This window comes from Podarcis gaigeae, assembly GCF_964106915.1.
Source record: "Podarcis gaigeae genome assembly, chromosome: 10".
Lineage (NCBI taxonomy): Eukaryota > Metazoa > Chordata > Lepidosauria > Squamata > Lacertidae > Podarcis > Podarcis gaigeae.
In genome coordinates this window covers 45,238,667-45,264,908 of record NC_139686.1, presented here as the reverse complement: position 1 = coordinate 45,264,908, position 26,242 = coordinate 45,238,667, and the positions used below count along the sequence as shown (strand labels likewise).

The following is a 26,242-nucleotide window of genomic DNA, read 5'->3' as shown; positions in this document are numbered from 1 at the left end:
AATGGATACAATCCATGTTGAAGTTGATGATAAACATTCAACTGATTTTAATTGAAACAAATTGCGCTCAGTGTGCTTGAATAGTCAAGCAGCTGGATGTACACAGGCATGAAAATGTAAATAAAAATATGCAAATTATAACCAGGTGTAGTCTTCATCTGTGAAAGTAGAAGTATTTTAGGTGAACACAGACACTGCTTCCTGACAACACACATCTGATTTCAGAACCAAAATTTTAACCATATGTAGGTCTACTCAGAAATAAGCACCCACAGTGTATGTGTAGCAGGGGTGAAGAACCTCATTCCTGGGAGCAAGATACACCTCTCCGTCTGGCCCATGAAGTCCCCATAAAGTTGCTGAGAAGGAAATGTGGCTCTCAGACTGAAGAAGGTTCACCACCTCTGGTGTATAGGCTGGGCCAGCATTCTTGCTGTGGTGTCTGTCTTGCCATGCTCTTTCTTGCCCTCTCCTTATCTCTCCCCTCTGCTTTTAGCTCTGGCCCATCTGCTTTGGTGCAGCATCTCCCCTCCCTCTCTCCGTATTCCTCTTGCATTTGATTGCCATTGGCCACTGATAAGACACTTCCAGCTTTCCCGGGGTATGGCCACTCCTGTAGCTGTTTCCTATTGCTTCCTCTGAACTTCCTTTGGGCAGTCTCTCATGTTCTGCCATTGCTTCCAGGGACTTCTAGATAACATCAGCTGAATCCACTGAGCCCTGCTGAATGTTCCTGCATGACGCATAATATACCATAGTTTGGGTACATACTAAAGGACTGGGAATAACATCATTGCATGACGTTATGGTTATGTCATTGGCCAGAATAACCTTTGTGAGTGCAATAATAGCCGCTTACCCTTCTCCAGACGGCTAGCTGTTGCAGCCCCTCACGAGCTGCCCTCCATTCCCAGGGCTGTGGGGCAGAGCCTAGTTGGCAGATCTAAGTGTGGAAGTTCATGTTCTGATCCACTGACTGGGGATGGAATCTGACTGCACCTTGCGTTTGCAGAGAAGTCTATCAAACAGTGAGTGCAATAATGGACACTCAATCAGATCTGTGTAGCTTAATTGATATACATGTTTTTAGTAACTGAATTTGACGAGACAGGAAAATATATACAGTGGGGATACACACACACACACACACACACACACACACACACACACAACAGATGTGATTCCCACTTTTGTACATTAGGCTGCATTCCAGCCATGCACTTCTATGCACACACACATTTCCATCAGGCAAACAATAAATAAATATCATTACAGTTTGGGGAAGCATTGTGTGCCAAGCATTCAAGGAAGCCATGGAACAGAGGCAGTGAGTGGGGTGAGGAGAGGGGGCATAGCCTAGGGAGAGTTCCAGGGACCAGACAGGAAGGCATGGAAGGCTCCACACAGCCCCCAGGCCTGAAGTTTCCCACCCCTGATATAAAGCTATCACTGTGCATTATATTAAAAAAAAAATACTTACTCAGAGGTGTGCTACATATATACACACTAGATGCCCTGTTTTGCTCTGGTTTGGAGTAATAATTTCAACACTATTCAAGAAATCTGATGAAGTATAATTTGACCATATCACAGCACACATTAGAAAGAAGGGAGGGGAAGAAAAGTAAGTTCTTCACAACATGACTGCTAGATGTTATTTTGGGAGGAATTTGGCACTACATGATAAGCCTCTCTGAAAAGATGAATACAACTCCAGGAAGCATGACAGCATAAGAAAGCCAATGAGGACAACCCCACTATTAGTGCTTCAGGAATAAAACACAGATTAATGTCACTAAAGCACATGTCACAAGAGATAATGATGATGTGTACAAATGAAGCTCCTCAACATGAGCCAAAAACGTAAGCACCACAGAAAACAGGATAATAATTATACACAATTCACAAATGACACAGCCATATGCTAAGTGTGCATTGCACTCTCACAGTATCAAAGGGTTTGTTCTACTTCTTCCCCATAAAACTCGCTTAAAAGTTTCCTCTTTCTATTCAAGCGGCATAAATTATAAAGCAGGGTAGCAAGCAGTTTGCATCGCCTAGACAAGAAATGTGCTGGTCGGCTCCAAAGGCACTGTCTCTGAATAGTGCTTCGTCAAACTAGTCATTATGCTAAGATGAAGAGGCAGAGGATCACTGGAGATGGAAAAAAACAACAACCAGAAAACACATCTTTGGCTCTCTTAAATCAAAATTCTAAAGGAAAGTATAATTCCAGAAACAGAAGCAGCCTTCCCCACATACCTTGCAAGAAGCACTTATTAAGAACGCATCCATCTTCATTAAAAAACAATAATAATGACAAACTCCATTCAACGGCCAATAACTAAAAGCATTCAAATCTGAGCAGTTACTTCAGCAATTACATTATGACGTGCCTTAGAATCATGCTTTTAAACATCTACTTAAATCCTCTAGTAGAGGATGTCTGGAATTCTGGGGGTACACTTGTATTGATTAGTGTTAACACACTCTACATGGGGCTGCCTTATAAGTTCATTTCGAAACTTCAGTTACAGGAATAGTACATAGTACAGATTCACTTTTGTAACCACTGCATTAGCTGCCTAGTTACTTCCAAGCTCAATTCAAAGTGCTGATTTTGACCTGTAACACCTTTATATAATCCCTCCCAAGAACTGAGATCTTCCACAGAAGCCCTTCTTACTACTGCTTCAGGAAGGTATTCATTAGGTGACACTGTACAAGTAGACCCCTGCCTCTAGAACTCCTTCCCCCGGGAGATTCAGCTGCCTCTTTCTCTTCTGGCAGTTAGATAGGCAGCTAAAGCTTTATTTTTTAATAAGATAGCCTGGTGCTGCAAGTTTTTTTGTTTGCTATTGCTTGTTTATATGGTTATTTGTTTGCTACTGCTCATTTAATTTTACTATTCTTAGTGAACGCTGTTCTGATCTTCATAGAGAAGTAGAGTAAGATATAATTTTAAATAAAACAAAAAAACATTCTGTTGCAGGAGCCTACTTGTTGTATACACTGAATTTGCAAAGGCTGTGCATATACTCATAAGGCTCCAGCCCATGCTGCTTCACATTCCCTTTCCACAGCAGCACAGCACATTATTATACTATGCGCTGGAAAAACATGTGCTTCATATATCTCCTTTTTGTGCTTCCAGTGTATTCTTGTGTGAAGTAAGGACATGGGCATCTCCAAGAATAAGCTTCAAAAGTGCACACCCTTCAGTGCTTCCTGCCATGCACAAAGCATTGTAAATTGGGTGTTGAATAAGCAAGTCTTATGGTTCTGGTGCTTTATTCATAATACTCGCAGGTACCTCGGGTTACATGCGCTTAAGGTTACATACACGTCAGGTTACAGACTCTGCTAACCCAGAAATAGTGCTTCAGGTTGAGAACAGAAATCGTGCTCCGGTGGCGCGGCAGCAGCAGGAGGCCCCATTAGCTAAAGTGGTGCTTCAGGTTAAGAACAGTTTCAGGTTAAGTACAGACCTCACGAACGAATTAAGTACTTAACCCGAGGTACCACTGTAATGGTGACCTTTGTGTAACTCGGGCAGAAGTCATTTCCACTACAACAGCTGTCTTCATAAGACACAATTCACCACAGATTGTTGTAAATGGGATGTTAATGGCCAGAACAACCCATTGAAAGAATATGTCACCTGGGAAGGCAGAGAATACAAGAGATCTGTAGCTGGCAAGGCACAAAGAAAAGTTTAATTTCTGATCTTTGGCACAGCAATTATTCTCTTCTTGGAAATAGATTTTGACACTATGTGTGTTCCTTCCATCTTTATTCTATATAACTGGTGCTTGATGCAGATTTTTTTTTTAAAAAAATCCACTCTGGATCTTTGTCATGTGATGATTTTAATGTGTATCGGAAGTAATTATATTGTGGAATGCTTGGGTCTTCCTTTCGAAACCGAAAATAAAGGAGAACCTTTTGAGTCTCTTTGTCATGCAAATATATATAGGCTCTCCCCCCCCCCCCATAACAATAACAAAAACCACAATCACAGAAAGAACATGGTCTTTTGTTGACCCCTGGTCATGATCTCAAACAATTATATTATATTGGGCTGAACTACTTTTGCTGAACTCAGACTACATTGGATTTGACTTTTATAGCTTTAATGATCAGATTTTATATATGTATTGATCAAGAAGTTCATTTACTTTTCTTAGATAAGAAACTACATAATCCCAGTCCTTTGAGTTCAGCACATTAAGAACTTTGCTCTCAGCACTGAATACAGTTATGTGCATTTGTGTGTATTACTTTACTATGTTTTCAGAAGATCCTTTTTCAGGTTAAAATGAAAATCAAATGTTGGTATTTTGCCAAAGTTGTTTTCAAGCACCACCCCATTAGCTGGGAGCCCCCCCCCCACATTTATCCTATTGAAGGCTTCACTTAGTTTGCTCTGGATTGCCCCTTTTCCCTACAGAACTACAAATAAACCTTTTTATGGTGGTAGCTTTCAAATGTGAAAGTGTTTGGCACTTCATTCCCATTAGTCCAACACTTTGAAATTAAACTATTAAATTTCAATAGCAATTGTGTACATTTACTGAACAATTTCTCTCTTGATCCTTGAAAATCTTGGCTCCAAATTACAACTCAAACTACATTCTCAGTTCTTAACTAGTAACCAAACCAAACCAGTCAATCTAGCTACTCTAAGTACTCTTTCAAACTCTTCAAATACTACTTTCCTCTCCAAGCAATTACTGCCAGCCAATTAACAAATCCCTTTGCTTTCAGAAGTATTTCACTAGGACAGGAATCTACTTCAAAATTTCATCAATAGAAAGGTTGAGTTAACCATCAAGGATATTCAAACAACTGCAAAATTACAGCTGCACTATTAGAACATTATGGTGAAAGGTTCATTTCTTCTGTCAGTGCCTATAGTAACCCTGAGCTAATTGACTGTGGGATGCAGATGACGATTTACAGCAATTAGTGTTGGGCTTTCAGCGTTTCTGGGCTGTTGCTGTTTTCAAACTGCTGTTTGTAATATGTTATTTGAATGCATTCTTCTGTATGTTCTTCCCTGCATGTTGCAATCCTCAGATGATGTTTTGTTCTAGATCCCGCAACTCCATGAATCACATCTGGTGGTGAACAGGGCTAGGGCATTTTATTTTGTGGCTTCCATGTGTGGAATGCCTTGCCAAGTGAGGTGTTCTGATAGCTGTTTTGGATTTTGGCTTTCATGATCTGAAGGGAGATCATGATATTGTGGGTGGTGGGGCAAACCCCATAACTCTTGGATTTAGGAAAAGTAAGAATTAATCAAAGTTTTATTAAATTGTGCCAAAAGTTGAAAACTCCCTGGATTTAGTTATGCTAACAACCCAGGCCAACTTGCCATAACCACTAAGACAAGCCGTTAGCAGTGGACATGGGCCAGTGATAGGCTATCAAGGAAACAATGCGGGGAGGGGCAAGGCTGCCAGGCAAGGAGGGCAAGGAGGGGAAGAAAGACTCCTCCTCCAGCTGTGTGGGCAGGGAAAGAAAGTGCTTAAGCCAGGCGTGTCCAAAGTCCATTTCGGGGGCCTAATCTGGGCTGCCAGTCGGTTCAATCTGGCCCCTGCGCCAGTTTATTTCCCAAGGTAAAAAAAAACCTCAACAACTTCAATCCTAAAAAAACCTCAGCAACTTTGGTTGGCCCTTTGGTCGGCCCCCACGGCTCTTCATTTCATCAAATCTGGCCCTCTTTGAAAAAAGTTTGGACACCACTGGTTTAAGCTTTCAGCTTTGGTGATATAGGCCAGGGATGTCCAACAGGTCAATCATGATCTACTGGTTGATGCCTGGGAGGTTTTGGTAGATCGCGGTCAATCGCTGGCTCCTCCACCCGGCCCCTCCCCTTGCCCCACCCTCTAGATCGCTATATGGAGCTCTCGTTGTGAGGCTGACTGTTTCATTAGTGATCACTTGGCAAGCGACTTTTTAAATTTATTCCTTTGCCCTGATTCCCTGAAAAAGTACCTGAACCCCTCTATGAATGGGGCGTTCCACAAATGGGTAGATCACTACCAGTTTATAATTGTGTGCGTAGATTGCAGTCTCTTCTAAGTTGGCTATCCCTGATATAGGCTGAAGGAAAATTGTGGCATCTTGCAAAAGGTTTGAAAAACTGGGGAGAAGTGGACCTGGCAGAAGTTCTGGTGGGCTAGCTGGGATAAACTGGAAAAGAGACACAGAGTTTGCTGTTTGGCAACCTTTGAATCCAATGCTGTGCTTCTGTAGGAAACAAGTCCCTCTTGAGATGTGAGTGCTGGAAATTCCTCCACTATAGACTCAAGGTTGCATATATGTGCAAATAAAACTATATATTATGAAGACAGCATAGTCTCCACTGTGCCTCACTTCCAGAGAAAACACAAATCCTGATTAAGCACCAAGAACCCTGAAATCTTTCGCCACTCAGAGAATGGGGTGGCCTGTAACAATATATTTTGTTACTGTTGTTGTGTTTGGGGTTGAAAGTCACATTGACTTTTTCTGAAAATTGGATGGAAATATAAATTTTAAATGGAAATAAATTGATGATAAGCATAACGTTCTGCTCTTTCAAGAAAAATGACTATTTAAAGTATTTTAGTGCATGTGTTAATAGAATCACTCAATATCATGGTGTGATTTTAAAATAGGTCATTCTAAACATGCAGAGAAAGAGAATGCTATTAAGAATTTTGAATTCTCTGACCCAATATAATTGGTGTGTGCACATATGCACTGGCCTATACATACTTGTCCTTAAAAAAGAGGTCTGATCTGTGTAGTTGTTCCTTCCATAGGCAAAGATGTTGGGCAAGATGTTTGTTACCTTTGGGGAAATTACTGGAAAATAGGTCAGGTATGACAATTGCAGGCAGTCATTGTTGCTGAAGGCAGGAAAGGGGCTGTGGAAGCAGAGATTCAACTCTTCCAGGCATGGACAAATTGAGGCTTTGGCAGCTGCTATGCATTCAGAGCCCAAAATCCTTTCCAAAGGCTACAGAAAATAAGTCTTGTTACTGTAGTAGGATCCATCTGGGTTGATTTCTCTAAGCCATTTCCAATATTTAAATTAAGGGAAGCATTTCATGTGTACCTAATCACTTCTCCCACAGCCATCCCCCCCGGTTCCTTTCTTTAACTGCACATACAAATATTGTGCACATATATATATATATCGTTTGTTTTAGAAATGACCACAAACAGTCCGTCATGATGCAACTACAACGTGGTTGGCTTAAGAAATGCTTAGTTTTTCACTGGCTGCCATTAGAATGTTACACAACCTGCTATGAATAAAATGTTTAGCAAGCACTTGATGTGAATGCTATTCCCAATGCATTGTGGTCTCAAAATATATTAGCATTATTTGGCTTTGCCCCTTTGTAATCACATGTTTTAAACTGTTCTGAAAAGCACTGTTGTTCTGCATTTTAGCTTAATTCCTGAATACATCTTCCTTAACATTTTCCCTTGCTACTATCCAGCTTTCAACACTTCTAAAAGTGGCAGGGTAGGGTGATACACAGGTCTGAGAAGAATGGGATCTGCTGCCACTACAGATTACAATCTCGAAGTTATACAGGGAGAATTTTCATTGAAGCCTGCTGGTGAAAACTGCTCCCTTTTGTAGTTACAGTAACTCTTCCCCGCACTTTCTCTCCTTCTGAATTTTCAACTATTTAAAGTATTGTCATGAAGTGGTCAGGCTCCTGTTAACCTTTTCCTAAAATTGGGGAAACCCTCTTCCCAAAGCATCTACAAGGGCAAAGAATCTCACATTTCTGGGCTGCAGAAGAGAGCCCCCCTCTTCTCTTTGTTTGTTGTTGTTGTTTAGTCGTTTCTGACTCTTCGTGACCCCATGGACCAGAGCATGCCAGGCACTTCTGTCTTCCACTGCCTCCCGCAGTTTGGCCAAACTCATGCTGTTAGCTTCGCGAACACTGTCCATCCATCTCATCCTCTGTCGTCCCCTTCTCCTTGTGCCCTCCATCTTTCCCAACATCAGGGTCTTTTCCAGGGAGTCTTCTCTTCTCATGAGGTGGCCAAAGTATTGGAGCCTCAGCTTCAGGATCTGTCCTTCCAGTGAGCACTCAGGGCTGATTTCCTTCAGAATGGATAGGTTTGATCTTCCTGCAGTCCATGGGACTCTCAAGAGTCTCCTCCAGCACCATAATTCAAAAGCATCAATTCTTCAGCAATCAGCCTTCTTTATGGTCCAGCTCTCACTTCCATACATCACTACTGGGGAAACCATAGCTTTAACTATACGGACCTTTGTCGGCAAGGTGATGTCTCTGCTTTTTAGGATGCTGTCTAGGTTTCTCATTGCTTTTCTCCCAAGAAGCAGACGTCTTTTAATTTCGTGGCTGCTGTCACCATCTGCAGTGATTATGGAGCCCAAGAAGGTAAAATCTCTCACTGCTTCCATTTCCTCCTCTTCTATTTGCCAGGAGGTGATGGGACCAGTTGCCATGATCTTCGTTTTTTTGATGTTGAGCTTCAAACCATATTTTGCGCTCTCTTCTTTCACCCTCATTAAAAGGTTCTTTAATTACTCCTCACTTTCTGTTATAGCAGGGCTTTGCGCCGCCTGAAACCCCTTCCTACCCACCTGCCAAATTTGGCCCTCAATGGAGCCCAAAAGCTGCTGCCTGAACGACAGAGGAAGAAGCAAAGCAGAGGTCCAGCCATCAGATCAATATTCTGAATATATTCTTAACTAATTTGTAGTGGATATAGCAGCAGCCGCTTATCACCCTGCTCTGACTTCTCACAATAATTTTCAGTGACAGAGTGAGTGTACAAAAATCAAGTGCTATGGACATAGTACTACACAGTCTTCAGAAACGTAAGTTCAAAACCATTGAAATAAGAAACAGATTATGACATTAATGACAATTTGTGTGGTTGTCATTACAACATTGAACATAAATTAAGAAAAAAATGTTGGGGAAACATCATGTTCAGTATAAATGATTTGATTAATCATTAAGCTGCTAAAACACCCTTGTTACATTTCAAAGGAACTAGCATTCCTATCAGCAAATTAATTCCCATGCCCAGTTTTTGCCACTGGATACTTAGGAAAATGACATATTTTTCTTAGCTGCCTTATTTATGTGGTCTCTTGTCCTCTTTCTGTTTTGGTGTGAAAGCATTAAGAGCTATCTAGAAAATACAACATTTTTAGTACAGCCAGCTGGCTGCATATTAGACTTTCAAAATGTTGTCTTCATTTCCGCACCAATTTCTTCCATACCATCAAACTCTGAGTCAAATTTAATTTCATGCAATGTGCCCTGCCAATTTCTCAATACAAAAGCACATATAGGAAGAAATCCATTAAAAAGCAATTTGGAATATTCAGAGAGGAAATCTAAGATATTCAAAAAAGGAGGGGAAAAACCCCAATCTATTTAAGCTTAACAATTTAGTGCATGTAATATAATTTGTGTGAATTAATCTAGCATCTAAGCACAGTGGATATAATGAAGTAGTCCAGGTATAATATTTGCAACAGATAAAAATGAAAGTTTTGTACCTTGTAGAACTAGTGGTTTAATGTACACCTTCAGATTACTTAATAAAGGTTATTGAGTTTTCCATGTCATCAAAGGAGGATAGTGAGGAACACGAAAGGCTTCACACAGTGCTGATATATCTAATTGACCTGCGTGTGTTTTATACTGAACGTCCAACAAATCAGGAAATAGCCAGAAAAATAACATCAGCCTTCATCAACAGCCCTCCAGCTGTTCTGGACTACAGCTCCCATCAGATACAGCCAGCACAACCAGGTTGACTGAAGCTGATGGCAACTTTAGTCCACAACATCTAGAGCGTGCCAGGTTAGTAAAGGTTGAATTAGATAAACAATCCAAGGCTAAGTTTGTGCAATATTAGGTGCCAGAGCTCAAGTCTGTCTTGAAATTGAAAGTGTTACTTTAATCCAACCTCTTCAGAGACAGGTTGAAGCTGCTTGATTAGGGGGGTTATTTTGCACACATTCAAAGGCACTAGTTTGCATGGTATTACGGGCCATGTTCTAAAACTATATCTTGGCACACCTTTGCCAGTTTATACAAACTGCCCTAAAGGACCAGGTGCACAGCTTGGGAGCCATTTTGGACTCACAGCTGTCCATGGAGGCACAGTGTCCAGGGCAGCTGTCTACCAGCTCCATCTGGCACACCAGCTGAGACCCTACTTGCCTAGTTTTGCCAAAATGGAACATGCCCTGGTTATTTCCCGCTTGGACTACTACAGTGCGCTCTACATGGGGCTACCTTTGAAGGTGACTTGGAAACTACAACAAATCCAGAATGTGGCAGCTAGACTGGTTTCTGGAAATGGCTGCCGGAACCATATAACACTGATTCTAAAAGATCTACATTGGTTTCCAGTATATGAAGTGTTGGTGCTGAACTTTACTGTCCTAAACAGCCTCGGCCCTGTATACCTGAAGAAACATGCCTACTCCCATCATTCAGCCCAGACACTGAGATCTAGCTCTAGAAGTAAAGTTACAAGGTACCAGGCTGAGGGCCTTCTCAGTAGCGGTGCCCACCTTGTAGAATGTCCCTCATCAGATATCAAACAGATAAATAACTATATGACTTTTAGAAGACATCTGAAGGCAGCCCTGTATGGGAAGTTTTTAATGTTTTATGATTTATGGTGTTTTTATATTTTGCTGGAAGCCTCCCAGAGTGGCTGGTATAACCCAGTCAGATGGGTGGAGTACAAATAATAAAATTGTTGTTACTGCTGAGGATAGGAATGAATGAATCTATTCCTCATCTTTATCAAGTCCATATTCGGTTTCCATATTCATCTTTCATTTCAAAACAATCCTCTCAAAATAGTAGTTAAATGCATATTTTATCTCAAAATACATTTCTATATTCTAATTTTGATGAATTTAAACTACCAAGAAGGGTATCATGGCATCTGGTAAAGTCAGACTGAGAGGTGATAATTTTCATATAGGAAATTAAAATTTTCATATAGGAATTTTTTTTTTAAGACAACTGAAGCTATGTCCAATAATCAAGGCATTTTCACACAGCAGAAAGCAGAACTACAAACAGATGAAAATTCTGCCCCCTTTATACCACAGGGATGTCTCTTCTGTCACTCACTTCTCACTCCCTAGGTTAGGGCATGACCCACACAGGATCAATCTGAATGGATCTCATTAGTCATTTAACCTGAAAGTACTGTTTAAAAAAGTTAGAACTGGTTATGAGGCACTTTATCGCACAAATGGTTTCCTAGATTTTCAACAGAATTTCAAATATGTCCTGGGAAGCTGAGAACAGAAGGTACTGCTGAGGCATCAAAGATCCTTTAAAACCCATTCATTCTAATGCTAAAGCAGCAGAGAAACCCAGCAGACCTTATTCCATCAGAAGCTGAGGAGGACAAAAAGAAAGCATACTCCCCAAAGCCTCGTCTGGGATACGTGCAGCTGCCCTTAACGTTTCTTTGAAATTCCTTTGTTTCAGAGGGAGATCAGGAGATCATGCCCTTTGTACCTCAGTCAGAAATATCAGCTACTGCTGGAACAGAAGGAGCAAATTAAGTTTTGACTCAGCATTCCTGCTAAAAATCAAGCTCAAAGATGTTAGAAGGCGGACATTGGCCTGCAGACCCGGACGGGACCAAGCTCCTCACTCTAATCAGTACAGGGAATAAGACATGCTCTGTGGCATGGCTGCCTAGCTTAAAACCTGGTACCTTCCAGAGGTTTTTAGATTACAACTCCCATCAGGCGGAAGGCGCCAGGATGGAGAAGGCTGGCAGATCTTGCGAAACGTGTACTTCTACACTTGACATCAAAATAATTCTGCTTGTTCCTGCACCATTTAGGGGATGGAACATGTGATGCAAACAAAAAAAATAGGCATTTGAGACCTCCTTTGTGCATATACTTCTACGGCTGAAGAACAGCAAAGCTGAAATAAGGCTCAGGGGCCTGAAGCTTTAAGAATGCAAGCAGTCACACAAAACATTCATTTGGGGCATTAGTAGAAGAAGAGGAGGAGGAGTTGGGATTTGATATCCCGCTTTATCACTACCCGAAGGAGTCTCAAAGCGGCTAACATTCTCCTTTCCCTTCCTCCCCCACAACAAACACTCTGTGAGGTGAGTGAGGCTGAGAGACTTCAGAGAAGTGTGACTGGCCCAAGGTCACCCAGCAGCTGCATGTGGAAGAGCGGGGAAGCAAACCCAGTTCACCAGATTACGAGTCTACCGCTCTTAACCACTACACCACACTGGCTCCCAAGTAGTAGCTGTCTGGATTAAACAGGGCCTGTAAACTTAAAACTCATTTCATTAGTAAGAAGCCAGGCTGCATGTATATTTCTATGGCTGTGTTCAGACAGAAGGTTTACTGTCTGAGTTTTACCTCTCATAATGCCAATGCTTCTGTTTCAGTTTCTAATATTTGTTTTACACTGCAGCATCTGATGTGCTATGGTACAGTGGCTTTTTGATCAATATACTGCCATGTTGAGCTAAATTTTTAATGAATAGGAAATAACTGTATGCCAGGACACTGCCCCAAATTCTGTCACATGAGTGGCACCCCCACTCATTTTTTTCAGTTAATGGGGTTTAAAGTTTTCTGAACAGCTACTAGGTAGGGGTTGTGACTGGAGAGGCAACCAGTGGACTCACACGTATTTTGGCACCATGTTCCCGTGTGTGTGAACCAGCCAGCCAGCCGGCTGAAATACATCTCAATTTTCTGTTGAAAGATGTTGGAAGGTATATCTATATGGGATGCTGCTTGAGTTCCTCTTAACTTTATGTTGCTATAGGTTTCAGTGAGTGTTTTGATACTTCTTCACTTTTGTTATAACAACTCATAGAGACATCTTCCAGCAGGGAGAGCTGACCCCAGAGATAGCTCCCAGATAAACCTCATACATAAATACACAGTCAACTGTCTTTCAAGCTTCAGTTCTGCTGAATGAATGTCCAAATCCCTGCCCCCCTTGCAAAAGAAACAGAAGCGAAACATTGATTTCAGACTTAAGGAATTACTGTGTCGAGTCATGGATCTTCTGCAGCTACGAGAGCTATAAATTCTAGCACAATTTTTACTGCAAAAAAAATAATTAATAAGAAGGCTTTTATATTTCTTTCACAGCAACTCGGCTTGTTCTTGTGTATGTTAATAAAACTGGTTTCTTGATTAAGTGCTCCAATCACAGGGAATTCTTGCAGCCCACAGTGGTCTTGTTCAATTTATTAAGAGTGTGTAATTTGGTGAGAACAGAAAACTAGAAGAGATGTAATGTGAGCCACATGCTCTACCCCAAATATTTTTTCTACCTAAAACAAAGCCCACTGGTGCTGGCTTCACCCCCCCATCTCAATGGCAGGACTAAAAGGTAAAGGGTAAAGGGGCCCCTTACCATTAGGTTCAGTCGTGGCCGACTCTGGGGTTGCGGCGCTCATTTCGCTTTATTAGCCAGCATGACTAAGCCACTTCTGATGAACCAGAGCAACGCACGGAAACGCCGTTTACCTTCCCGCTGGAGCGGTCCCTATTTATCTACTTGCACTTGGGACGTGCTTTCGAACTGCTAGGTTGGCAGGAGCAGGAACCGAGCAACGGGAGCTCACCCCGTTGCGGGGACTCGAACCGCCGACCTTCTGATCGGCAAGTCCTAGGCTCAGTGGTTTAACCCACAGCGCCACCCGCGTCCCTAATGGCAGGACTAGCCCAGGCTAATTCAGGCACCAGTAGCATCCTGAGCTCACCGCAGCCCAGCCCTCTCTGTTTTCTGCTGCTTCTCAGTCAAAATTTACATTGTAAGCTGCTTGGGAACTGGGAACTGTCTTTTTTTTCTACTTATGAAATGCTGCCTAGCCCCATATAAGCCCATGGTACTGACAGTGTATTCCATTATATATTAATAAATACAGAAGGTGCGCATTGAAGTGGTGAACACTTTCTTTTCAAAATAAGGATCAAGAACATCCTATATCCACATCAAACTAGAAGCACGCTAGTCTGATGATATGGTAAAAATGTAAGGCTTTTGATGCTTCATAAGTGGTTTTTATTGCTGCCTTGAAATGAAGAGCAGGTGGCTGAACTTCATTTTCCGACCCTCGTGGCTGCTTTGTTGATTATCAGTGTGTTTCAAGGCTTTGTTCTTTTTGATTGTTAGAATCTCAGAAAAAATATATTGCAAGTTTTCTTCTAGTTTTCACAGAGAACTGCTGACTGCCCACCTGTGTAATATCATCCCAGGAAATATGGATGTTTGTGAAGAAGTTGACCCTGTTTCACACAGGATTGAAGTAATTGTTATCATGCTGTTCTGGTGGCAACACTGGCTTGAATACGGTTTGCTGAGCAGAGATTTATATTCCTCAAGCGCTCACAATGGGAAGATTAAATAAATCCATGTAAATAAAATCTATTTCAGAAATTATCACTTACAGCACTAGAAATGACTGGATGTCAACTTTACTCTTTGAAATTCTGAAAATGCTATGATAGCACTTTATTATAAAAAGAGATCACTTTCCCTCATATGCTAACTCACCACCATGTTTTGGTCAAAGAAAATGATGTTTCATTTGACATTCATATTAGGTTATTGCACTCTAAAATGTTAATTAATTTCTAGATGATGGCCTCATGCATAAAAATGTATTGGCAAGAGTAAATTACTTTTTGAAAGAAAAGAAATCAACAATAAACTGCATTAGACTGGGTAATCAATGTTTATTGAATTTTGTGCTGGAGGCCAGTTTCTCTGTCAACAAAGGTCCTTCAAACACAGATTTTCACTTCAGCTTTAATGAACAAGGTTGGAATCATGAATTGAAATAAAATGCAGAAATAATAAACTATTTCTTTCCTTTTCAAGTCTCACTTGAAAGCCAACTGAAAATACAGCAAAACAGTGTATACGAAAGCACAGATTTATTTAAAACATTTCTGTGTATACTGCTTTATAAACAAATGCTTTATTTTCCTGGAAAAGAAAGCATGAAATAATAATAAAATCTAACTGGCCTAGATAACAGGGTTTTTTAAATAAAAAAAACCCATTTAGAATTATGTTGTAATTATCATTCAGTTATTCACCAAAACTCAACATTAGTTAGTTCAGACCAGAATTCTCAGAATGCTCTTAGATGCATCTCATTTTATGTTTTCTGTAATCTGATTACCAACTCAGTAATCTGAGTCTGAGTTACTTTAAATTTAATTTATATTTTCTGCATTTATGTGGTTGGGGAGGGGAGGACATATTCTCAAATTTACAGTAACACAAGGTGGTCTGAGGACTCTGCTGGATTTGAGGCACTTCCAAAAATGTAAGGAGCCCTTCTGTTTACAGAACTGATATTCTGGATCCAACCCACTAAACCTGAACTGCTATTATTCGAGAAAAATTGGTGCTGGAACTCACCATGAACTCACTCATTGTCTTAGAATGCCCACCTGAGAGGTGCCGGAATTGAGTTTCTGTGAGTTTCCCAGAAAAAAGCCTTGACTATACATCTGCAACAGTATCATACTACTTTAAACAGTAATTGCTTGCCATATAGAATCCAGGGGACTGTAGTTTGTTAAGAGTTGTTAAAAAGGTAAAGGGACCCCTGACCATTAGGTCCAGTCATGACCGACTCTGGGGTTGCAGCGCTCATCTCACTTTACTGGCCGAGGGAGCTGGCGTACAACTTCCGGGTCATGTGGCCAGCATGACTAAATCGCTTCTGGCGAACCAGAGCAGCGCACGTAAACGCCATTTACCTTCCCGCCAGAGCGGTACCTATTGATCTACTTGCACTTTGACGTACTTTTGAACTGCTAGGTTGGCAGGAGCAGGGACGGAGCAACAGGAGCTCACCCCGTCACGGGGATTCGAACCGCCAACCTTCTGATCGGCAAGTCCTAGGCTCTGTGGTTTGTTACGAGTTGTTAGGAGACCCCTATTGCCCTCACAGAGCCAATTCTCAGAGTGGTTTAATAGTTAATACCTTTCCCCAGGGAAATCTGGGAATTGTAGCTCTGTTGCATGAATCTGCTTTTAATGTATAATGCAAATGGGGCCTGAGTTCTCAGTGAAGCCTTGCCCATCTGTCAAATGTGGCCTGCAGAGAGGGTTGGTCACTATTTGATCTGGCCCTATGGCCAAAACTTTGTCCCTACCTCTTTCTTGGTATTGAAGCAAAAATAATTGTTCATTTGATCAGATGCACATTTATTAAACTCCACCCTTATTTTATCTGTCATGTATTCACATAATATAGTAATAACATGTGACCTGATCTTGGACAAATCAACTATTGTTTTGCCTCAGTGTCCACTTACCGTGAAATGAGTTCAATGTCCACTAAAGGATATAAATGCAATACATTTCATATTGTTCTATTATGCTACTTGTGAACCACCCTGAGAGGGCGTTTAGCCTGTAAAGGCAATACAATAATACCTAAATATATAAGTGTGTATTTTAAATATACATTACAATACCTAGGTGGTGTGTAGCTTGTCCCACCACTTTTGTATTGTGGAGATATCTGCTTCCATGCATTTTTAACAGAATAGATGTTGGTGTCTCCTAACTCCCATTTTCAATTTTACAATTCCTTCCTACATATTTTCTGCCAGGTTTGTGATTAAGCAGGAGGCTTAAACATCCTCAAACCTTATTCCATTCCTTTGGGACCTGAGAAAATGCACTTTTGGAAATCTTGTGTTAAATTCCAGCAGGATAGTTTTATATTAAAGAAAAACACTATATTGTGGTATAAACTTTACAGATGAGAAACAACTTCCAACAGGTGCAATACTAGCTACTAATGAAACAGAATAAAATATTCCCTGCAGTCTGAGAAGAACATTTCAATATAGCGTAAGGCAAGATTTATCATTAGTGTTACCCTCTGAAATAACCTAGATTCTTTCATTAGGCAAGATGTATGTATTTTAACAAAAAGGTTTCCACTGCATCTGGAGAGACAATTAAGAAACTAGTCACAGGTTATAGAGCCTGTGAATAAAGTGCTGAATTTGCAAATCTTAGTTTGAATTTCACATTCTGCTCAGTTTCTCTGTAAATCTAACTACTTCCCCAGCCTTAAGTCAAGGCATTCCCAGCTGCCCCAGGTTAGGGTTGCCATATTTCAAAAAGTGTTTATGCCTTTCCATGTCAGTGGGCTATCATCTACTTTACTGAGTTCAACATTTTTTATGTTGCAAGCCTCCAGGCAGGACCTTGCAAGCTTCCTTTAAAATAATAATAATAATAATAATAATAATAATAATAATAATAATAATAATAATGGCCTTGAGAATTAAGCATCACTGAACTCAGTGGAACCTGCTTCCAAGTCAACATGCATGGGAGGAACTGGTAGCACTAGGGTTCCAGCTTGATCCTCCTGGGCAGGTTGACTCTGAAGCCAGACCCCACTGAGTTTAACGGGACTTCAGCTCCTCAGGCATCCGATGGCTAATGAAACAAGCCAAGCCCCACCCCACATAATCCATCACAGGACATGGCGCACACACACACCCCATTTGAATGGCAATGCCCACCAAGTGGGGGTGGGGGCTGCTTCCTCAGATGACAGCTGCTTCCTCTCCATGCCGCTTGACAGGGAGGCAGGATGGATGCGCGTGACGGGAGGCGAATGCGGCCAGTTTGTGGCCCGCCCAGAAGGAGCAGCACAAGCAGCAGCAGCAGCACCAAGGCGCCCGCCCACACCCGCCGCAGAGGGGGGCGGGGCAAGGAGGGTAGGAAGGAAAGAGACATGTGCCAATCAGGGCAGGAGGAGTGGGCTGGCCGCCCAATCGGCTCCTGGAGTGGGTGGCAACCATCGCTATGTCGAGGGGAAGGAGGTGGCCTGGGCATGAACGGCGGGTTGGTGGGGCTCACGCTGCTGTTCCTGAGGGGACAGGAAAGGCTGTGGGGGGTATGAGGGCGCCCACATGAGAATAACTGTTATACACACACACAAAAACACACACCAAGTTTTGAACATTATAGTTGTCAGGGTGCAGCTTCCATCCTAGGCCTCTGCGAGGATTGCTCTGTTCCCATTGAGGCTTGGGAGGCAAGCTGCACACCCGCCAGCCATATGGTTGGCGGGGCGAAGCTGGCAGGCGAGCAGGGAAAGGGGAGGCCGCCGGCAAAGCCACACAGCTCCCCCACTTGCTGGGGAGACCCTGAGAGGCCGGCGCCCTGGCACAATGCACCACTAAGCCCAATGGGAAAGACAGCTCTGCCCCCTACAATGTCACAAGCTGCATATCACACCAATAAGCAAAAAGTCTTATCTGGTTGCTTTCTCAGCCCTCCATTTTTTTTATATACCATGCTCAGAGTGCAGAGTTATTACACACCTCAGCTATAGCCCAAATATGACTTTAATGCAATTCATTTTAATGAGCCACACACATATTCATGGAATCAAAAAGATTATACTACGGAAAGAACAACTGGGTCAGCTAAACCCACAGGGCCCAGTGCAAATTTTAAAAAATTGTAAAGTCACAGACAATTACTGTGTAGCACATCACAGTGATACTGTGACATAGAGCGAGCTGAATTTAGCTGAGTCCTGCATTCAAATGCCTATGTGTTCTGCTTGTTATTCTTCAGCTTAACATTTTCTTGCCCTTTTCTGCAGCACCTTTTTTCAGTAAAGAGCTTCAGTTTTTTGAATGTTTCATACTTTTGGGGAGGGGTGACCTGATGCAAATCAAGTTGACGACATCCCTCAGAAATCCCGTATTTTGTTGTCGTCATGCATGAGCAGGAATACAAAAGCATCATGCCTTTTAACACAGACACTATGACCAATTTTAAAGACTTTGGAGAATGAATAGGATAGGGATCTTTCATTTCTACCTCTTATTTTGTATGATATTTAAAACAAATAGTGTTATTTGTTTTCCATTTTGTTTAAAGTACTTTAAGCTGCTTTTGGTAGCCATGCCCTCACAAAATGACATACAAATGGACAGATGAGGTGCAACAGAAAAGCAGTCACACCAGAACAGTTCTGCAGATTAATTTGAGAATCTGCTGTGGAGATACAAGCTACTTCGAGCATTAGTTAAAGGGAAGTGTGAAGAGGAAGACCCTCAAGGACCACCTAAATGCCAGAACTGAAAGAGCAAGGCAAAAGTCTGCTAGTAGCATGACAAAAACTTGCATGGCACTATTTGAGAGAATTCCAACAGTAAACCTCCAACTGATTTCATAAAGCAGAACTGGCACCTTTGGTAGTTAAAACAACAATAATATAATAATACATTTAGCTATTATTCTAGAAAGTCAGTCATTGTGAACAGAAATGTGTGTGTTTGTTCAATGAGCAGTTTCTCATTTAAACATAATGGCCCATGAGTCCTTTGGATTGCAACAATGACCTTACACTATTTTGTTCAGTCTCTGGAAATAATTTTTGTGACACATAATCCATCCTATCGAATTCACAGCCCTATTTAAATTCTGAGTAATTCAGACGTCAAAGTATTAGTCCTTTATAATAAAAAGTGGCATGTTTTTGACTCTTCTATGCCATATTTTAAAAGCATCTCTTAAGGTTGAAAATCTTTCTTGTATATTTTCTAATATTGTTATAACATTACCATTTGTCTCTGTTCTTTTTAATTCCATAACCAAAACTATCTTTGCTTTGCTCTCAGGAAAAGAATGTTTGAAATTCTTGTTCTTGTAACATGTAAAAGAGTTTAAACAATGAGGAAATTTACTAATGTAATGTGAAATGTATCACAGCTATTCTGATTCTGGTACAGTTCATTTGGAATTTAAGGAATGTATGTCATACATCTTCAATTATCTCTGCTTATCTCCATGTATTTTACTCTTTAATGTTATTTTATTGTATTTTTACTTGTGTTTAATGAATTCATTATTAACCAAAACTAAAGAGAATTTTAAAAAAATGAAATATATCAAAAACACTACCTGGAACTACAAGAATATCTGATGATCGTAGCTTTTGTGGAAGCTGCCTTAATAATTAATGAACAGGTTTAACTGTTGTTAAATACAGAGCATGAGTTTCCAGGTTTCAGCAAGCAATCCTTCCTTCAACGTTAAATCTAACAGTGGCACCTTAACGACAAACGTGAAATTCCACTATTACCCAGTAGAAAATTATTGTTCTTTATTTTAGAATCCCACTGGATCTGTTCAGAACTCCTATACCAGTTGTGCTAAACTCATTCCTTTTATTTCTCAAAAAGAATTCTGATACATGTGAGCCAACTGTGCGATTAGCCACATGTTTCTTTACCTAGGGCAAGCAGAAATTGCCCAGAGTGAGTAGCAAATGTCAACAGCTCTTACAGTAGTATTTTGTTTTGGTTCATAAAGATAGTTGGAGCAGTATCATAGGTGTCTCTACCCAACCAGGAGAGGTTGTACACAAAGCCCCATTTGGGTGTTTCTGCCAACACATGAGTGGGAAACAGAATGATGCTGAGTGCCTGTCCAAAGAATACGAATGTCTGAAGAGGAGAGCCTTCACACATGCAGGCTCCCACACAATTTGGAAGGGTAAGCAATCAGAGTTCCACACTGGGTGGGAACCCCTACACATTAAGAATTCCTCCTCCCTTCAAATACAGTGGTACCTCTGGTTATGTACTCAATTTGTTCCAGAGGTCCGTTCTTAACCTGAAACTGTTCTTAACCTGAAGCACCACTTTAGTTAATGGGGCCTCCTGCTGCTGCCACATTGCCGGAGCACGATTTCTGTTCTCATCCTGAAGCAAAGTTCTTAACCTGAGGTTAGACAGCATCTTAAAAAGTAGAGACATCACCTTGCCAACAAAGGTCCGTATAGTAAAAGCTATGGTTTTCCCAGTAGTGATGTATGGAAGTGAGAGCTGGACCATAAAGAAGGCAGATCGTCGAAGAATTGATGCTTTTGAATTATGGTGCTGGAGGAGACTCTTGAGAGTCCCATGGACTGCAAGAAGAACAAACCGATCCATTCTTAAGGAAATCAGCCCTGAGTGCTCACTGGAAGGACAGATCGTGAAGCTGAGGCTCCAATACTTTGGCTACCTCATGAGAAGAGAAGACTCCCTGGAAAAGACCCTGATGGTGGGAAAGATGGAGGGCACAAGGAGAAGGGGACAACAGAGGACGAGATGGTTGGATAGTGTCTTCGAAGCTACAAACATGAGTCTGACCAAACTGCGGGAGGCAGTGGAAGAAAGGAGTGCCTGGCGTGCTCTGGTCCATGGGGTCACGAAGAGTCGGAAACGACTAAACGACTAAACAACAACAAACCTGAGGTACTATTTCTGGGTTAGCGGAATCTGTAACCTGAAACATATGTAACCTGAAGCATATGTAACCCGAGGTACCACTGTATTTCCATTCTACATATGGGACATGGGGAGAAGGGCTACTCAGTATAATCCAAATTCCTTCTTGCATGTTGATGTCTACCAGGAGGAGGATGTCCCTAGATAGAGCTGTTGCTACTATTGTGTTGTGAAATACAAGAATATTGCACAGGAAAAACCATTGTAGTGGTGATTGGGAGACTTGCATTATAAAATTCAAAGAGGTGAGACTTGCAAAGGATAACTTTGAAAGTTTTCCATGCCATATTATTTCATGAAGGGTGACAAGAAGGCTTGCAGTGAAATGTGAACCAAGCCAAATTTCTCCCCCACCCTTAGTTGTAAACCACTTCTGCTGTTTCATCAAAAGAACCCTGGGCATTTTAGGCTGATTAAGAGAGCTTATATATTTATGTTAAGTGATCGCTGGCACCTATACAGGACCACAGTCTTCAAGATTTAAGTGTGATGTGGAATTGCCCTGAGTATTCCACACACTGCGTTCAAACTTCTCTTCCTCTCTGCCATGCCCTCTGTCTTTCTCTCTCCCCCATTTCTCCCAGGGTGTCAGCAGGAGCACTAGACGCCTTGGGAAAATTCCCAAGACATATCAGAATTCCACCCAGAAACCATAAGACTTCAGGAACACAACATTCAAATTAATCCCCTACAGTGAAAAGGACACATGGCATTGAAAGCTGAAAGTCAGGCCAAAAACCTAATCAGGTAGTGATATGGAAGTTATCTACTTCAAATATGAACTAGTAAGGAAAATAAAGGAAATCGATATAATTATTTTAAAAATGGGGGAGTTGGACCATAAAGAAGATTGATGCTTTTGAATTATGGTGCTGGAGGAGACTCTTGAGAGTCCCATGGACTGCAAGAAGATCAAACCTATCCATTCTGAAGGAAATCAGCCCTGAGTGCTCACTGGAAGGATAGATCCTGAAGCTGAGGCTCCAATACTTTAGCCACCTCATGAGAAGAGAAGACTCCCTGGAAAAGACCCTGATGGTGGGAAAGATGGAGGGCACAAGGAGAAGGGGACGACAGAGGACGAGATGGTTGTGTTCTTGAAGCTACCAGCATGAGTTTGACCAAACTGTGGGAGGCAGTGGAAGACAGGAGTGCCTGGCGTGCTCTGGTCCAAAGAAGAGTCGGACACGACTAAACGACAACAACAACAACAACAACAACATTTAAAAATGGAATACTCCATCCCTCATCATATAAGGAACCTTGGCAGCTGTGACCATTTCTGATTAAGGCAGCGAGTTTTTGCCTCTCCTTCTTTGCCCGAAGAATATATACCTAAAAGTGGTGAAGGCATATTACTTGTATTAATACAATAATAATATTAATACATATTACTGGTTGCAGATGTAGGTTAGTATTTACATTATGGTTTATAAATGTATGTTGGCTAGCCATATTACACCACAGCTGTGCCCCATTTCCACATGTAAAGCACAGCACCTCCTAACACATCCCCATAATAAGCAATCTCTGCTGATTAATCATCCTGCTTTACCCAAATCTGTACCTATTTTCTATTTGTCCAAAATTGCATAGGCTTGGTTGTAGAAAACTGGCAGAAACTTGATTTTTAAAAGTTTGTATAATTTAATAAAGTCACACACACACACACACACACACACACACACACAGAGAGAGAGAGAGAGAGAGAGAAAGAGAGAGAGAGAGAGACTAGTTCATTTCAACTGCTGTCTGGAAGTACATAATCTGCATTTTGAGCCAGACTTTAATGGAGGTTAAATAAAAATTTAAAAAGCCTTGCAGTACAGCTTCAGCTGGTTTTAGTTACTTAGAAACTCATAATTCCATTAGTTCTCTGGTCATGCCCCAGACTGAAATACTTTCTAATGGAAAGAAGACAGATTAAATCTTTTTTGTTGGGAGAAGGTATGGATTGAGATGAATGACACAGTTTTGGGCTGTTTATATAACAAGGCATATTCAAGAGTTTATATTCAGGTCAACTCTGTTCACGACACAATAGACTTCTAACAGAATGGAAATTCTAGCAGAAGTACGCACATTCTTATTAGGACATTTTATACTGGGCATTAAGAATATGCATTAAAACTCTCTCTCTCTCTCTCTCTCTCTCTCTCTCTCTCTGTGTGTGTGTGTGTGTGTGTGTGTGAGAGAGAGAGAGAGAGAGAGAGAGAGAGAGAGAGAGAGACCACTGTTTTAAATCTGCTGATTCTTCAAATTCATTTTGCGTTTTCTTCATTGCACCCATAGATTTTTGCATGTAGTGGTAGAGCTGCTATTTTTAAACTTCTGCTTTCATCACAATAGGAATTTTATGGAACTTGCATAGGAAATTGTGTCATTACACATGTGCAGAGTGCAATCCTTGGATTCAAACAGAAATCAAGCATCGCTTTCAAACATTTCAAACATGGCCCCTATCTCCAGCTTGCTGTTTTCCTTCTAGGTCCCATTGTTACCCCCCCTAAGAAAAACTCTGGCTTTATCTGTTGAAAGCCTCAGGAACTTTACTAAAGGTGATGTGGGTGGGATGTTCTAATAATGTCCCATCACTAGAGAATCATTATGGAGGCTCTGCTAGGTATTACACCTTTGCAAACAACACAAGAAGAGTTATGCTGGCTAAAAAGAAAAGCCAGTCTAGTCAAGCAGCTTGGTCCCACAAAAGCCACCCAGACGCCTATGAGAAAACCGTAAGCAGGACCTGTAAGGATTTGAGGGAGGCAAGCTTGAATTACCTACAACAGCTCAGCAGGTCACCAAAGATGTTGTAATTCAACATCCGAATGGCCACAGAACCACCATATAGTGCAGATAAGGCTCAGGCATAGTAACACAGAACCACCATACGTACAAGCTTCTTAATCTAACTAGAATGTGTGTATTCCAAAATCCATGCCTAATATCTTATCACCACAACAGATATAGCCGTAACATAGGAAAGGCAGCCTTTAAAGATGAGCTACAGAGCTAGGACTCAGAGGCTGACGGTGGGGAGTAAGTTGCCAATGAGCTAAACATACTCTTTTATGTACTCCAGACAATCACTTTGATCTAGAACTAACCAAGACCCCATCAGTGTTTGATGAATGGGGCAGGCAAACCCAAACCACAACAGTGTTTGGTGAATGGAACAACAACAACAAGCAAGCAACCCTGCTGCCAGAACATCCAAATGTAGCAAAAACGGGTAGGGCAGACATGACCAAGCATCATTTTCAAATGCATTTTAAGTTTACCAGGGTGATCTTGGTGAGGACAAGATGGTCCTTGGGAAATAGAGTGGAATAACCCTTTTAATAAAGTGAAACGACCCAATTATAATCTCTCTTTTGTCACAACTAGTGTGTGCCCAACGTGTCATTACAATGAAACAAAACTGCACATGATTCTACAGTTACTTTGAACACAATAGTAAATGTCAGATGCAAATGCACACAGTTGACATGGTTTGTTTGCCTAAAATCAGCATGCAATTTGGCAAACATGCAGGCTTTGGGGGATCTGTGGAAAGAGAACAGAAAGCTTTCTAGGCAAGACAAAAATTATGTTGTCTGTTTCACAAAAATTATCTTGTCTCATTTTTTAAGACACAGTCTTTAGAAACTATGGAGGGTACATAATAAAAGAGAAGGAGCACAGTCAGGTTACTGGACTCCTTTCCCCTACCTCCAGAACAGAGACAACAGAGATATTGTGTTATATTTACTGCCTTGATTGGCTGAAGCATGATCATGTAAAGTCAACAATTTGGAAGCATATATATTTTGAGTTTGTTCAAGCTTCATTATTTCATGCTTTGCAAGAAATGGTAAGCGGCAGGCAGGACAAAGGCATACTGTGAAGATAAGCAATCTGATGCAGGAAAGGGACAGAAAACAGCATTTTAGTACACTGCAGAATGCCTCCCCATGCTGTTGTACTAAGGCAGTCTTCACCTGCTTTTAAAGTGGTTATTGAAAGCTTTTTTTCTTTCTGATGGGTAGCCTAGAGGCTGGCATATACATGGTTTCTTAAGCAGCAGGCTGTGAAACACAGGCTGTGTCTGTGATTATTAACTTGGAGGGGACCAGTAAATGCAAAGGGAAGCCAACTAACAAGGAAAAATATGGTCTTCATTTTTTTTTTAATTCATTCATTCATTGCTCTAGGGTAAGCAAGGGGAAAAGTCATTTGAATACACACACACACACACACACACACACACACACACACACACCCCTTAAAAGAATATACTGCTTTGGGTTTTGCTCTATACATGTAAAAGCACATTTGCTTCCCTCCAAAAAAATATTGGGAACTGTAAGGATGTGGATAATTGTAGCTCTGTGAGGTTTTTTTATTTTTAAATCTGATCTATTCATATCACAAGCCAGTTCTCTACCAAATCTTCCCATTCCCATGTGCAGAGAGCAGTGTGCACTCACTGATGCAGGCTAGAACTGGATCACGTCCTTAGTCATTATTGTGAAATGACTTTTTAAACCCTGCTGAAATTTATCTTAATTTGCACTGAGCTGATTTTAAAATAAGTATCTTTTGGAATAATAAAGTATATCTAAAAAGAAGATGATAAGCAGGGAAAAGTTCAGTTTTCAAGAGCTGATATATAAGACATCCATTATGATGAGTAAGTACTACTTAAGAAAATCTTTTATGCCATGACTAGCCTGAGAATGAAACCAGTGATTAAAAAGAGATTGCTCATGAGAATGAAATCCTACCACTCAAGTAATGCATGGATTGATTCTTCTCTGTGCTCTGTTGGAAAGACTCTGCAAATCTAATAAGAATTTATATAAATTGAGAGGGCATGGTCCAAGTATCTCA

The 26,242-nt window shown here is 41.1% G+C and overlaps 1 protein-coding gene and 1 long non-coding RNA gene across 16 annotated transcripts in view; one reads left to right on the top strand and one right to left on the bottom strand.

Annotated features, from left to right (window-relative positions):
- The window catches only part of GRIP1 (glutamate receptor interacting protein 1), a 333,686-nt gene that overhangs the window by 195,725 nt on the left and 111,719 nt on the right, over positions 1–26,242 (bottom strand). The gene's annotated exons all lie outside the window — the stretch shown is intronic.
- Positions 729–24,505, top strand: LOC310825711. Its single transcript, XR_014555472.1, has 3 exons — positions 729–1,028; positions 4,768–4,883; positions 24,453–24,505. It is a non-coding gene; the product is annotated as an uncharacterized lncRNA (long non-coding RNA).